General features: G+C 32.1%; 1 protein-coding gene and 1 non-coding gene across 2 annotated transcripts in view; both read left to right on the top strand.

Moving 5' to 3' along the window:
- The window catches only part of LOC123691001 (adenosine receptor A2b), a 50,203-nt gene that overhangs the window by 10,041 nt on the left and 25,632 nt on the right, over positions 1 to 14,530 (top strand). The gene's annotated exons all lie outside the window — the stretch shown is intronic.
- On the top strand, positions 14,033 to 14,106 carry Trnai-aau. Its single transcript has one exon. It is a non-coding gene; the product is annotated as a tRNA-Ile (tRNA).

Genomic DNA, 14,530 nt, shown 5'->3' on the forward strand with positions numbered 1-14,530 from the left:
GTCACCGCCCATCACACGCACTTTTCCTACCACCCACCCAGCCAGATATATTTTATGTGTCGACATTGTTCAAACTTTGCACCCTACCCTGTGTTCCATGGCGTTCCGCCCTCATATGTGTATAAGTATCGCGAATCTAATGGAAGATTTGGATACCTGCTAAGCGGTTTGGCGTTGTACAATTTGGGAAGAGCATCCGCTGATCACTGGCAATACACACATTTCTACTCGGTACGTCGCGATGAAAATTGTTCCATGCAGGCGATTCATCCGAAGCATTTTGAAGAAATCGGATTCCCATGTTTTATGATGTCCTCGTTCATGGAACGGTCGCCAGAGAGCTTGATACCGAACCCTGAAGCGCTAGACATAACTTCACCACAGATCGATGTAAGGCCGTTCATTCAATACAACGGGACTGCGTTGCAAGATACTAAGGACTATGAATGCGTCATTTGGCACAATAGTTCTTTATCAAAAGAGAAGAATACCGTACCGTGCGCTCTACTTAAAGAATATGCAGAAACTATGAAACCATCTGGTGTACCGGTGTATGTGTGGCTTCCAATTACTATCGGAGTTGTGATCGCTATTTACGTGATTTGTCAGTGTTGTTGTAAGAGCAAGCAAAGGAAAAACGAGACACCGCTCAAACCAAACGTAGTTAGATTTTATTCACACTATTATTACTGAAAATAAAATATAAATACCTACTCAATAATTTAAGTTCCTATTACGATCAGGCACAAATTGTAGGAAAAAATAGATAATTAAATAGATTATTTAGAAATTGCGCGATCGTCTATGATAATAATAATTATTTTTATTAATTCTTAGACAGCTGTTAAGCCGGTTCTTTAACCATAGTTAAAAATTTAAAATAACGCTTTTAGTAAGTGTATGCTTTTATTAATAAGATAATTACGCGTGCGTGTACTAGATAAAATCCGTCTATCATGTGCTATGAAGTGAATGGAAATAAATGTGTGTGCGAAATATTAAAACATTTTATTTTATTCGTAACTGTTCATGAGTACGTGCTGACATATTATTGTATCTCAAAACCCACATTTATTGATTTAGCTACTGTATTTACTACATTGATCGTCCTTTACAAGCTTCAGTTGCTTTATTTACATTTTTGTTTACATTGTATTATATTATTCTTGTATTTGTGAGTAAATTCGTAGTTAAAATGGCTATGCCCATATCCTGTGTAATTCGTTTGCTAACATTTGGCACGTTATATTATGTTTGAATATTTTACATGGGTAATAATATTAACTACCGATTTATAAGTACATCGGGGACGAATATTATGTAATCATTTGCTAAAAGTAATTTAAATAAAATATTGAACCTTACAGATTAATACGAACTAAAATAAATTAGATAGGTACCACCTAGACTAGGTGGTAATTCATCGCTCTAGGTGCTAGAGCGGTGAATTCTGATTGTTTTGAAATTATTGTGGTATCAACAATGTATGTTTCTAGCATCTGAATGTTATTAATACTACACTATTATTACTATATACATGCTATATATACATACTTACAAACATACTTATACTATATACATACTTACAATTATAAAATAGATTTGTAGTTTGTAAAGTGAATCAGGTGCTCTATATTAGTTCAGAGCTTGATAGCGCTGGGTTAAATCTTTTATTGACTTCTTTATTCTCACGATAATAAATAATATTAAACCAGCAGCCGGTATAAAGTTTGATTCAGCATACACCATTGCATATAAATGAAATAAGTATACACAACCTTCAGAATAAGTAATGTTGTTCTTATGGTCATGAATGTTTATTAGTAAATTTCTTTTCGAGGTCATATCTAGTAGCCAATATAATGTTTTCTTCAGTATACACCACTGATTAATTACTATTTAATTGAAATATCAAATACAAAATACTCACTTCCTACGTAACTTGCGTTCATCAATTATTCACACAACGAGGCTACCTTTTGTAGAAATGCAATCGGATTGCACTCGATCCCCATCTGAACACACACATAACTACACACAAACATGCTTTGCAAATAAGAACAGATAATTGAATTAGCTCGTATGTAATGTCATGGTCTATGCTCTATAGTCTATAATATGCCGAAGTTGGTAGTAATTTAGGGTACATTATATACTAGCAGGTTTTCAGGTGACGTAAGCAGATAAACAACAACGATTATATTTTCATCTGTGTATTTTCATTAGCCTTCGTGTAACGTTATCTACCTAAATTGCTATATTATAACACGCTGTCGCTAAATGAACTGTAGTGGCTGTCGAGTAAATATTGTTGCTCAAACATTCATTAATAGGTTTCCTATCGACAAACTGATATAAATAGGAATGAATAATTATGAGAACATGAACGACATTTATTTTTCATTTTCTGTTTTCATTGTACCTATCTACCTTATTATACAAAATCTTAAATTTTGTAAAACCATATCAAATCAACGAACAAGAATTAATATATACACAAGAATCAAAAATACAAAAAATAAATCGAAAGAAAATTTGTGCTATTCATTTTAGGAATTGCTATAAATACCGCATACCCGCATTAAAATAGCTTACCTAGAGATATTTTAGGTCATACTGTATAATATTTCTATTTGCAGTTAACGCCTAATAACATTCAAAACAATAGTATTTACTTATATTGAAGATATTAAATTGATATGCTCAAAAATATAAAGTAAAATATATCTATATAAAACCAAATCAAATTACTGCTCTTTCACCTAAAAAACAAAAGCTATCTTCTCTGGCTGAAACTCAATAATATGGCTCATATTGCACGAGCAAGAAAAAATAGTGACAAGGTCGATTCACGTTCACCTGATTAAATAATATTACACTGTCTCTCGTATCTTCTAATTAGCTTCTTTTAATTATCATATTTCTGCAAGAACTACAGCTAAGTGACAAGACAAGCAACTACATTGCGTTATATTTCGTTCCGCTAACGCGGCGCGCAAAAATTGCAAAATTTTGTTTTGGGCTGCAATCCAAACTAGAGGTAGAACAATTTGTGTAGGAAATGAAATCTGATCGGTACAGCTACAATTTGTTTATCTTGACCATTCTTAAAATCGATAAATGAGAGATATATTGTGCTTTGCTGCGGAAATAATAGGTACCCAATAAATATAACAAATTATATGAGAGTGTACCCAAGCGATTGTAATAAAATTAAACGGGCTGGATTACGTAAATAAAATGTCACATCACACATTATTTTTTGGTAGAAACGACTAACTCGACTACCTGAAAACATTTGAAATAATGTAATTTGGCTTTTTAATGAGCGTGCCAATGTAATACACTCGTAAAATATAATCCCCATTCGTAAATATATGACCTTCCTTCTGAATAAAAATATTAAAAACTTCAGATTTTTATTCTGGTCAGATTGTAAACGTTATTATTCAGTTAAATAACTATTAAAAAAATACAAAATTATTTAAAAAATTAAAAAAAAATTATGTCGAATACCTATTTATTATAATTACATATAAGAACAAGGATGAGGTTGTAAAAAAAAATAATAATTTTTCATTGAACTTTTAGTTGTGACTATAAAGGTACAAGTCCGAGACGGGCGGCAGACTGCAACCGCAGGCGACACTGTGGCTACCATCTGCGGTTACCGCAATGCTGCCTGCGGTCGCTATTCCAACTGCGGCTGCATGCCGTGGCTGCACAATGCACAGAACCGTGTCTAAATGATATAAACAAAAAAGACAAAGATAGTTTGTCACTTCCGCGCAGGTGGCATTTGCATACTGCAGTCTGCGGTCGCTGCGCGCCGCGGCCGCACGCTGCGCGTCGCGTCTGCAGGCAGCAGTGTTGCCGCGCTTGGAATCAATTTCATAGATGTTCATAGAAACAAGTGGTGTCGCTTGCAGTTTGCGGTCTGCGGCCCGTCTCGGACTTGTACCTTTAGTTGGTGACATAATCTACGCGGCGATCTAATGCCATCTGCATCAATAACTCAATGATTTTGGCTAGATTCCAGAAACATGGAAATATATTGACCTCATAAAATATGTTGTTTAACTGCACGCTTGTTTCCATTTTTTCGATGTTATTATAAAAGTCCATATGAATAAGTATGTGTAAATAATGTAGATAAATAACAAAAATTAAGATTACTAGGCCAAAATTTAATATTGTAGTTTCGTCTCTACCAATGCAAATGTGCAAAGCTACCTTTAACGCCAAACCTGCTGAACTGATTTTATTAATTTTTGATCTGTTATCTTCTTTAGAATTCAGATCACATTTCAGATCATATTCTGTTAAAAAATTTGAAAAACATAAAATCCGACGGGGTTGCTGCTTGTTTTACATGAAAATCTCATGTCACGATTACGTAGTCACATAGTCTGTGATTATCTCAAAGTACTTTATATAGCAATCGTTAATAATTGTGCACATTTGTTTTGCACAATTATTAACGATTGCTGCATATAATCAATAAAAAATACCGAAGAAAAAGATGTTCAATCAACCAAAAAGGTCAAGAGATATTTAAATAATAGTAAGGATTTTAAAATATAAATCGTCTTCATTTTGTTTCTAAAATAGTCATAATTTTGGTTAAAATAGTACCTACCTAGTTGTTATTCCAGTTTAAATACAGTTTAGATAATAGGTAACTATAGTTTTACAGCAATTAGGTAGAGTTCATGAAAGTTTGATATCACTACATAGTTTAAAACAAAGTCGCTTTCTCTGTTCCTATGTACGCTTAAATCTTTAGAGTGTGAGTTGTAAGACAGAAAGCGTAATTCAAAAGGAATGTTTTATTATGTATACCTATAATAAATTAAGTTTTAGATAAAGCGGGCGAAGCCGCGGGCGACAAGCTAGTAGTATATGATAAATCAAACCAAATTCTTCTTTGAGAGGAATATTACTTTGATACTTAAATTATTAATTGTTATGTAATTTTATGTTCATTTGATGTCTATGTGGGTGTTAACAGATTAGTTTAATTTAAATAGAATTCGAATGGTCAATAAAGTTTTACACATTAACTGGCGTCGGCTTACTAATAATAATAGAAACGTTACAAGATAAAACACTTGGCGTTGATATCTTCTTGTTAATTAATGGCAATACAAAATAGTTTCCGGCAAATATACTCATCATTTACAATTTTAAATATATTCTTAACTAGCTTTCCGCCCGCGGCTTCGCCCGCGCAGTCATAGAAAAACCCGCATAGTTCCCGTTCGGGGATTTCCGTGATAAAACCTATCCTATGTCCCGTGGTAAAAAGTATGCCCATGTACTTTCTCGGGTATCAAAATATCTCTATACCAGATTTCATGCAAATTGGTTCAGTAGTTAAGGCGTGATTGAGCAACAGACAGACAGACAGAGTTACTTTCGCATTTATAATATTAAGTAGGTATGGACGCGAAACACTGGATGGTGTATCTAGAAAGATTACTCGACTAATAAAATTAGTGTTATTATAAATGCATGGTAAAATTTATTTTAAATTAGTGTTATTATAAATCTGAGCATTAGGTAAACCTTATAATTAATAGTGTATAGTTTTGCTAAACTTCTAATTTGAAGACGTCACATAATTGGTGTAATGATGGTGTAGTGAAATAATGATAGGTACGCGTGTAGTTATAGGTACTGTAAGTACTTTATAATAAATTGAACAAAAAAAAAACATATAATAATATAATAACAAGATTAATTTATTGGAGACTACATAATTACTCGTAAAACAAAAATCATTTTCAGGGAGATTAATGCATAAGGTATCTTATGTAGAGCACTGAGCAAGTTTTTTTTTTATAGCCGAGAGAGCATGTCACATGTATCACACGAGGAAAATAAATGGATGCTACGACATGAATTATGGACTAAAATAATCAATGACTATCATCTTGACACTTTAGGGATAGAAAAGAACTCTCAGAGAGTCATGCAAGTGGAAAAAGCGCCTGATCTAAAATTTTAAGGTGCGTGAAAATGTGTAAGATTTGTATTTTGTTATTTTTATTCTGTGAATGCAATCTATACATATAATAAATCTGTAGAAGGGTCAATTCTGTACATTGAAAATATTGAAAAAATAAATACCAGGGGGTGTTACTGGATCGATACCAAACCCAAATATGTGATTAAAAAAATTTTTGTCTGTCTGTCTGTCTGTCTGTCTGTCTGTCTGTCTGTCTGTCTGTATGTGAAGGCATCACGTAAAAACTAACGGTTCGATTTCGATGAAACTTGGTATAATTATACCTTATTATCCTGGGCGTAAAATAGGATACTTTTTATCCTGGAAAAATACGTAGAAAAAAAATAATCTTAATTTTTCACTTTTATCCATAGACGTTGTTCTGTAGAACCGCGAACACACGTTGCGTATTATTATAGGCCTAGCCGTATTTGGGTCCAATAGATATTTTTAAGATGTCATTGTCAGAGTTATACAAAATGGAGAAATAAACCATCCACGCGAAGACCGACATCCGCGCGGACGGAGTCGCGGGCGGAAGCTAGTTATAAATAATTCTTTTTATTTTATGATATACCAGCTTCAGTCCGTGGTTTCTCTCGTATAATACCTATTCCAGAAAACGTTATTCGACCAGGTGTAATTTATACCTTACGTTTCATGTAGATTCAGATTCATGAGATGTTCTTGTGTGTCGTAATTTAATATAGGCACTAATAATTTCGTATTAATTTAGTGTTGATCTAACTTAATATTATTGATATTTACCAAAACAAAATTCTCAACATTTATATGCAGTACCTAGGCGTACAATATCCATATTTTTATAGTTTATCTATAAAATACTTTCTGTAAGTTTCATATCAATAAACAAACGGTTGTTCTTCTTTTAATACTCGCAACTCTAAGCTCGCAACTTTGTCTTATTCGTTTATTTTTGATACGGGAAGATGACTTTTCTATGATAGAATAAAACTTTTTAGATTAGAGCTCGAGAGTCGTGATGTCCGTGACGTGTTTCGCAAGCTGCACATGTCACGATTATATTGTCGCAAGAAGTCCCCACACAAAAATGTCCTTTTAAAGTATTATTGTAAAAAATAAAATAATATAATAATGGAATATTTATTTATGCAACACGGACTTTAAACTTATTTATATAAATACAATACCTACATTTATATTAATAAATAACTTATTTATGAGCATGTTAGCAAATTTTCTGATATTTTTATTGGTTTGATACTACTTTAATTCCTTCCTGGCTACAACATAATGACGTGTTTTTTGGTACATAAATAGTTCCAGGGTCTGGTATTCAAAAATTCAAAAGATCTATTTAGATTTGGTATCAAATTAATGCGCAGTCGAACAAAAGTTTGAAATATTATCGTTGATAAATTTAATACGGAAATCTGTTGAAGAAAGTCAAATTTTCATTCTTGATAATAAATTTTCGAGTAAAATGAATATTTATATTAAATATTTTTTGTGATAAAGATTGTTTGTCTAGGGGTTGAATATAGGCAGATAGCAAATGATTATTAAGGTTGTTTACACATTCATTTAAAATACTTAGGTATCTGACATTACGTTAAATTTTATAGCGTCCGTTTTACAAGTTTGCTTGGTTTAGGTCTGTGAAGTCCATAAGAAAGAAGTGAATTCCTTCTGTCCTAGTTTTATGTAAGCGATACATAATAATTTTTGCCACATCTGTATTTCTCTGAATACTTTACATAGGTAATTCAAGCAAACAGGAGGAGGTAAAAATATAATACACAAAATCTCACCCCTTGAGTTGTTATTGTTTCTCTACAAATTTAGGTATAACTTTCTCGATTTAAAATATCTATTAGTCAAAGTAGGATATCTTTGGTGCCTTTTTTTGCTTTACGTAATAAATTTATGTCATAGAAATTTTAACCTAATATCACTCTTTAGCTTGAACGCGCCATTCTAATTTGGAAAATCAAAAGGAAGATTCCCGAATAATTAATAGCAAGGCTTTGTTTAACATAACAGGGTTGTTTGTGCCACAGTACGCAAATTAACAATACTTGCACGTTGTCGTCTTTATCTTTGTGAAGGATTTATGGAATTTCTTATATTTATGTAGCGTCGTCGTAGCTCTACAACCTTGGAAATCTCAAAGCTTATTTAATTAATCTAAAGGATTATATGCATAAATCTCGGGATATAAAGATGTATTTTCAGCTAATGATGTCATTTATTATCGTTTTTGGAACAGACAAGTCAATACTTAGATACAATATGTAGGTAATATTATAAAAGTGAAAGTTTGTGAAGATGCATGGATATGTCTTTTTGTTCCTCTTTCTAGAGAAAACCACTCAATTAATTTTGAAAGTCCTTGGCAGGGATTTTGCTTACGTACCAGAACAACACATAAGCTATAAAATTATACTTTTGCCTATGGGTTTGTCCGAGGGAGAAACCGTGCGGCACAGCTAAAAAATAAAAATATACTTTTGAATTTATTATTTGGTATCGTTTGTAACTTTATTATGAACGTGTTTCATTCTAACTTCTTAAGTGAACTTTTCAGCTTCTTATGAATTACATTTTACGAGCGTCTAGTGTTTTTCGTTATAGCAAAGGTTTGTTGACTCATTGCTTAAAGTCGTAATAACAATACATGAAAAAGCACTTTCCTAAGCTGAGTAGATGACGTTTGCTATAATATATTCAGAAATAGAATTGTATGGAACTGTTTAAGGATAATATTATATATTTTAATGCTTTAAGGTTTAAAGTCCTACGTTAAAAGAAATATTTTAATGCTTTAAGGTTTAAAGTCCTACATTAAAAGACGTTTAAATGAAAGAAGTTACCGGTATACCTAGACAGTGATCACAACGAGACTTTACAATGGTTTTAAATTTACACCAGACTGTAACCACTAACCACACACTAACCTACTACTACTGTGACCATGACCTGACATGAATGAATTTTTTACTTTAGTAAGCCGGAAAACAGGCATTCCATTTTATTTCTGTTCCTTGTGTCATAACAATGTCCATCACTTTTTGTGTATAAGTCGGTGTTATCGTTTATCTACCTTTTGAACCGAAACGCAAACGCAAACAAGTAAAAAATAGGACAGCAATAACTAACGGATCACTATCTACTAACAATAATTAAACTTCTATCTGAATCTGTTCTTATTACCTATGTATTTTAACTCCCTTACGCTTACCCTTAAAAGTAAAAAAATGTCGCAGGACATTACGAAAATCAGATGGAGAGTAGAGCTATCAGCTAGGCTTGCTATTTTCGACCATTGTAACATAAGAGTAAGAACCTACTAAAAACAGTTATTGTTTCCGGCTACCATCTGCTGTTTCGAAGTTCGGAACTTGCTTCTCATATCTAGACACGCGGCAGCGTGTCAAGCCGAGTTCAAGCGAAGAGAACTGGCGAGCAGCAGCCGTGTGTATATTTACACGAACCATTTCGAGCCACTTTTCACCCCCTTATAACTCAAAAACTATTTAAGTTATATAAACCAAATTTGGTACATATCAAGAGGACCTCAAGATAAACAAGAACCTTAAATTTCATAAATACAGATTAAACAGTTGCGTAGATATTAATATCCAAAAATCGCAATTTTTAAGACTGACTGACTTATAGACATTATACAAAACCTAACCCACTTCCAGATGACCTAGAAAGTTCAAATTTTGTAATCAACTAGGTAATAGTGAGTGTACAAAGGAAAAAATCAGAAAATACTGAATTTATTTGTATTTAATTTTTTTTTCAATGACATAAATTTTGTTTGTATGGAAAAATGGAAAAGTTTAAAAAAAAAGAAAATAGTATATTCACCTTACTAGTCTTAAAAAATAGATCAAAACTAATCAGTGGCCGAAAAAAATTTTGAAATCCATCAATAAATGACTGAGATATAGATTATTGAAGTTTACATATTTTAGTACGAAACATCTGTAGATTCGAAGCGCCTCTGACATCACACTCACTCGCGCTAGTATCGCTTGGGCGGATTACTTCGATTGCATGATTTCTTTATTCAAAACTGTTATTAAACGTAAAATAAAAGAAAATTTTAATAAAAATATTGCCTTTATTGCTCATACAGTTAAAAATAATATATAATTTTACATATTCACATTTATTTATTCTTTATTTATGAGTGTTTAGTTTAGTTTTAATTTCAGTGTAAATAAATAAAATCTTTATTTTGCTTTAAACATGGTATTCAATGGTGATACAATTATATTAATAAAGCACAAACATGTTCAGCCAATACAAGCATGCAAAAATAATTACCATAAATGGTGTAGGTAATGGAAGAAGGCTTCGTCGAAGGTCGAAATGATTTAATTTGCGTAATATTAATATGAGTGAAACATCTTTAGGCGCGTTTAGAGTAAAATTTCAAGATCGCGTCATGGCAATACCGTAACGTCATGGAGTAAGGCGACGATTCTTCTACAACGATCTTTGCATTTTGGTAATAGTGTGTGAACAAATTCACGCTGGATGTTTAGAAAATCATGTAATCTTTTAAACAGAAAACGAGTTTAAAAAATTGCAGATAATGACGGGGCAATGTGCGCTGACATTCATAACATACAAGAAAATATAGAAAATAATACTAAACAAACCATACAGAGAAACCGCAAGAAAAAAAAATCGTATATAAAAAGTATTATATTTATAAAGTAAATCAAATTTGCAGAGTAATTTTCTGTACAAAAAGTAATGATATCCCACCAAAAACATAAATGTAAAAATTGGAGCCGAGTTCAATCGTTGACTTAATTTGCCAAAAAAAGAAAATATGAGATCTAAATGTGTGCCAAGTTCTTCAGACAGTCCAGAAATTTATTTACAAAGATGTATTAAGTTATTAGGTTGACTGAAAACTCAATTGTTTTATTTTCCCTTAGAGAACAATGTTTATTCCAAAATATAACTTTTTTAATTTGAATAATATAATTATTTTCACAAAGCAAACAACTAATGACCTATTGAACCCCATAATTTGATGAGGCTAGTTTTACATAGGTACTGTTTATATTTTGTGAGGTTCTAAAAACTAGCCTCATCAAATTATGGGGTTCAATAGGTTATTAGTTGTTTGCTTTGTGAAAATAATTATATTATTCAAATTAAAAAAGTTATATTTTGGAATAAACATTGTTCTCTAAGGGAAAATAAAACAATTGAGTTTTCAGTCAACCTAATAACTTAATACATCTTTGTAAATAAATTTCTGGACTGTCTGAAGAACTTGGCACACATTTAGATCTCATTTCTTTTTTTGGCAAATTAAGTCAACGATTGAACTCGGCTCCAATTTTTACATTTATGTTTTTGGTGGGATGCCTTATATTAGTATAGCACAGAGCACGTACATAAAAGTTTTATCTTGAGACATTCAGTGTCACTGACGCAAAATGTATAAAAGTCTTGCGTTGTTCTACTGCCCCAAATTTCATTTTGCACACGTCATGTCGCTTGAATCGGTCGTATAACATTGAAAATCGTAAATAAATATCAATTAATATTGACTTACTAGCGTTCTCTATTGTAATTTGTAAGACCTAAATATGATGATTTATTATATTGTAAGTAGATATTTTACAAAATCATAAAAAACAGTTCAACAATCATACATGCTTTATCTTTAACTGAAATAAAATATAATGAATTGTGAATGCATGCATTAATTATAATTTTAAACCAAATAAATAATCCTTAGATATTATGTGTTTTATCCAAGTGAATATATTATTTCCAGGCATTTATGGGATGTCTGTGAATTGTAAATTATTTTGTGACATTTTTATATCCTGAGAACTTCTGAATTGAGTGCCAAAGACGATAAATAATAACTATGCTGCAAATAATTTAAATTTACCGAACCACTGGTATGTACAACGTGTTCTGATGATGGATTAAAAAATACATTTTTCAATTTCACTTCTTTATTGCTTAATACTCGAAATTGTTGTAAAGGCATTTTTTTAATTAAATTTAAATTTAATTGTTTTAGTATACAAAATGCATTTTAAGTCTTCAAATATGCGGTCAAAATATTACATGCAACTTTTACAATTTGTTCTTCTCATAGGTATCATAAGTATAATAAATCTGTAGCAGGGTCAATTCTGTACATTGAAAATATTGAAAAAATAAATACCAGATAAATACCAATACTGGATCGATACCAAACCCAAATACCTATGTGATTAAAAAATGTGTCTGTCTGTCTGTCTGTATGTGACGGCATCACGTGAAAACTAACGGTTCGATTTCGATGAAACTTAGTATAATTATACCTTATTATCCTGGGCGTAAAATAGGATAATTTTTATCCTGGAAAAATACGTAGAAAAAAAATAATCTTTATTTTTCAGTTTTATCCATAGACGTTGTTCTGTAGAACCGCGAACACACGTTGCATATTATTATAGGCCTAGCCGTATTTGGGTCCAATAGATATTTATAAGATGTCATTGTCAGAGTTTCTCAAAATGGAGAAATAAACCATCCACGCGAAGACCGACATCCGCGCGGACGGAGTCGCGGGCAGAAGCTAGTGTTAAATAATGCGTAAATTCTATATCTAAATTCTACGCATTAGTGCATAAAACGAGCATATATCATGCTCGTTACGCACCGAAAAATAACTGAAAACCTATAAATAACTTCCGTGGTTATCATAAAGTCCCTTGAGAAATGGTGCGGCTTAATATCGTTATCTTTACCTGAGGACGGCACTCAATATCATTCAGTGGACAGCTACGACGTTATCATAGGCTCCAAATCCAATTGGTTTCAACAAAATACACAAGCAATTGCAGTAATTCAGCTCGGATAAAACTACAATTCTAATTGGCGCGAAAATATTGCTTTGAATTTGGAATTGGTTCAAAACACGCTTTTCGGTGTTTAAATAAGTGGAATTACAACCTTTTATCTTTATCGGTAAGTTTTGACTGTGTCGTTGTTCGTATAAAATTTGTGGTTCTTTTGGAATATGAAAAAAATATAATAAAGTAGGTAATATCGTAATTAAACTTAATAAATACATACCTATAACATCAATGCATAATGCATTCAAAGTATTCGTAATGGTTACTTTCAAAAATAACTGGCAATTTTAGATTCCTCTGTGTAGACGTAAAAACATTCATTGTCGATTTGAAATGAGGGTGGGAAAAACAGCAGTAAAGTGGGTTTGCGACATTTTCTTCCGGTTCCTTGGAACATTCCCTTCTTTAATTTATATGCGAATTGCGAATCCTTTTGACCTTGTGTCGTTTCACGGTCACGAGATTTTATTACGTCACACAATGCGCGAAAAAAGCCGTATAAAACCAAGTAACAGGCAGAGAAGATTGTGACTAATTTTCCTTGACGCTAATAAAAGTGTATGTCCACAAAAGGGTGGATGTTACAAGGGATTCCACGAACATATTTTAGGAAGGATCAAATGGTCGTTGAATTAGAAATTACAATGCTCTATTTAAGTTATTTATGATTATTTAGAATTTATTGTCAAAAGGTACAATACGTTCTGTGGACTGACTGTTCTAGTTTTATATTTTAAAGCTAGGTGTTGATGGCAGCCGATTACAATCGACCTGCCTTATTTATAGATAATACTAAGATAAAGGTACATAGTAGTACCACAAATATTTAAACAGTACCTAGTAGTAGGTATATAACTATAAACTAATGAATGAAAAATTATAGAGTCACCGCTCATTCGGATTCAACACAATTGTCTGGGTGTATGAAATCTGAATAAAGGAAAAAGGAATAAAATATACACGTAGGTAATGTAGACTTTTTTCAGCCATTAAATACCGCATTTTGTAAGTAAGATTGTTTGTAATCTATATCTTTTATGAACCAAATATAATTACTGGGCTTTAATTTATCAAAGAATATTTATTGCTATAAAATGTACATTTTTATGTGTCAATTAAATGTGAGCTTTTAGCGATTTTCTACAACGGCCCATTAGCTCAGTTGGTTAGAGCGTCGTGCTAATAACGCGAAGGTCGCGGGTTCGATCCCCTCATGGGCCAAATACTTTTTTTATTATATACTTACCGTTTCACATGACTGCGCTCTGTGGTGCAGCCAAAGTCACGGTCCACGGAGGAATAATGTAGCTATCTAATGGTGAAAGAATTTTCCAAATAAAATCGGTTGCCTGTAGTTTTTGGTCAAGCTTTGAAACAAAAAGAGAAACAAACAATTTTTGTTCTATAATAATAGTGGGGACTGGAAAATGTAATATTCCTCTAATTTAGGTGCTAAATGAACTGTTAGCCCATTCGCCATTTTCTATTTGAGAAAAAATAAATGCGGGATTTCTTATTATTTTATATTGGAGTTTACACAAAGTCCTCGGAAGTAAATAGGTTTTTACAGATTGTTTGTACGAAAAAGAAGAAAATCAAATAATTTTTTATCTTTTCACCTTTTTGTCATTGGAAAGTCGGCTTC

The sequence above is a fragment of the Colias croceus genome, chromosome 4, assembly GCF_905220415.1.
Source record: "Colias croceus chromosome 4, ilColCroc2.1".
Taxonomy (NCBI): domain Eukaryota; kingdom Metazoa; phylum Arthropoda; class Insecta; order Lepidoptera; family Pieridae; genus Colias; species Colias croceus.